Source organism: Carlito syrichta, unplaced genomic scaffold (assembly GCF_000164805.1).
Source record: "Carlito syrichta isolate Samal-C Ts95f unplaced genomic scaffold, Tarsius_syrichta-2.0.1 Scaffold307625, whole genome shotgun sequence".
Taxonomy (NCBI): domain Eukaryota; kingdom Metazoa; phylum Chordata; class Mammalia; order Primates; family Tarsiidae; genus Carlito; species Carlito syrichta.
This window is the reverse complement of record NW_007251721.1, coordinates 158,090-160,534: the sequence shown is the minus strand read 5'-3', so window position 1 is coordinate 160,534 and position 2,445 is coordinate 158,090.

Sequence of the window (2,445 nt, the reverse complement as noted above, 5' to 3'; positions counted from 1 at the left end):
AAAAAAAAAAAAAAAAAAAAAAACCTAATCACATAACAGGTCCTGAGTCATTTCTAGAATATGTGACTGATGTGATGATGATGTGCCTGGTTCCAGATCCAATTCATGTACCCACTCCCTCTGGACTTCAAATGTTTAACTTATTACTGGGCTATTTTAAACATCTATTCTCTAAAGTAACCATATATGCTATGAAACTGCTTGAAAGTGGAATTTCCAAAAATTGGTTGTAAGATTAATACTGAAAGAGTAATTTACCCCTAACTTTATTTATTTTTAGTATAAAATGATAAACTTCAATTAAAGACTTTTCATTTTCCTTTTTTTTTTTTTGAGTTGGAGTCTCCACTCCGTCACCCAGGCTAAAGTGCAGTGGCATGCTCATAGTCACCCCAGCATTGACCTGCCAGGCTCAGGCAATCGATCCTTCTGCCTCAGACTTCTAAGTAGCCAGAACTATGGGCACACACTACCACGCCTGGCTAATTTTTTGATTTATTGTAGAGACAAGTTCTCGCCAAGTCGCCCAGGCTGATCTCAAACCCGTGGGTTCAGACAAATCCTCTTACCTCACCCTCCCAAAGTGCTGGGATTACAGGTTTGAGCCACCATGCCCAGTCAAGACTTCATTTTCACAGTTATCTTCCTTTTTCTATATTCTTGCCAATTTCATTGGCTGTGTGCTGTTCCTAAACCAGTAGACCCTCCTACAGTCTTTGGAGAATTCCCTCTAAGTTCATGGAGTTGGACACTTGGGTTTGACTTCCCAGTTCCACAGCCCACCTGTTCCTACAGACACTACTGCAGGAACCATATCTGACAGATGTAGACAGTGTAGTGAGAGTTCTACCCTTCAGCTACACTGCCCACGTCTCTCATTGTGAAAGGGTAAGACAAGCTGCGAACCCACTTATGCACATGGCAAACAGGAAAGAGGGCTGTTGACTCCCTAGGACTGATCTCTTGACCAATGACAACTGGGAGCCAATGGATTTGTGATCTGTTCCCCTATGTCCCAGGAAGATTAACTCCGAGGCTCTTTCCACAAGTTTCCTCAGTCTGATCTACCTCCAGTTGTCCACATCAGTGACCAATTTGGTAAAACACACTTGAATTGGCCTTCCCACCTTCCCAATTTCACTTCTCAGTCCCCACTTCTGCTCCCAGGAATCATTTCTATCATAAGTCAGCTTTATGCAAGCCCTGGTCCCAGCTTTGCTTTCTGGGGAGAACCCAGGCCAAGACATCCAATAAGTAGTGAGCTGAGTCTCACCAGTGGTTTCCATAGTCAGGACATAAGTTTCCAGTGAATTCCTTTTATTTAACTATTTCAAAGCAATTTTTCAAATTAAGACTCCGTTATAAATATCTTTAGGGTAATTTTTCAAGCCTTTTTTTCCCTATTGTTTCTCATGCCTCTAAGTCCCAATGTTAATTATTTATGACAAAGTGAAAGAACTATTTGCTATCATTAAATAAGAAAATTGAGGGTTGGGAAGAAAAACAGTAAGTTTAGTAGATGATACAATAGTATATCTTACAATTTAGATTTGGAAAATAAGAGAAATTAAGAATTAAAAACAACAGCAAATCATGGGCCTTCCAATTACCCTATTGTCTGATTCCTGCCTATCAAAGGAGGGATGCTTAGCAGTGAGTAAGGAAGAGAAAGGCATATTCTGACACATTTCTCAAAGCTCAGTATGAAATGAATGCTCTCCAGTCCTGTGTATGGAAAGGGACTTGGAAAAACCCCTTTGGGTGCATAAATTATTTCTTCATAGTTAAGATCCCCTAATCATGTTAATAAATATTACCCCAAATGCCTATCCTAACAAAAACATAAAGTTAACTCTGGGTCTCCAAAATGATAACTTTTCAGGGAGGAGAAACTAAAGCAGCTGATCAAAGGAAAGGTTTGGATGAAACCAAATGGATGTAGGATTCTGGACAGGAAAACCAACATTATTGAAAGATGCCTGAATTCATTAGAGATGAAAACTGAAGAGCAAGAAAGCATTCCCATATTCAATCCTTGAAGGCTTCCCTAGCATGGTCTTTGGGGCTGAATGGGAATCTAGGTAAAGGTCTTCAGTCGAAACAATGACTTAGACATGGCATGAAACAGTGAACCAACCCTATCAATGCCAGGTCAGAAGGTGTGCTCAAGCCAGGTAAATACCCAATCCCAGGGTGGTTCTACCCAAATAATTCATCCCACATCAGCCAGGACCATCTGAGATTATCATGCTTTCATCCAAAAGGATTGTTGGTTATTATTATCCAATTGTAGAAACAAGTTATCAGGGTCTTAAGTTTGAGACTAGCCCCCTCCCATGGAAAGAAAACTATAGTCATTTTCTGTGTTTAAAAAATGAATATCCCAAGGAAACTTTTAAAACAAGGCAGTTTTACAGAAGCCAAAAGTTTTTTTCTTATCCTTTG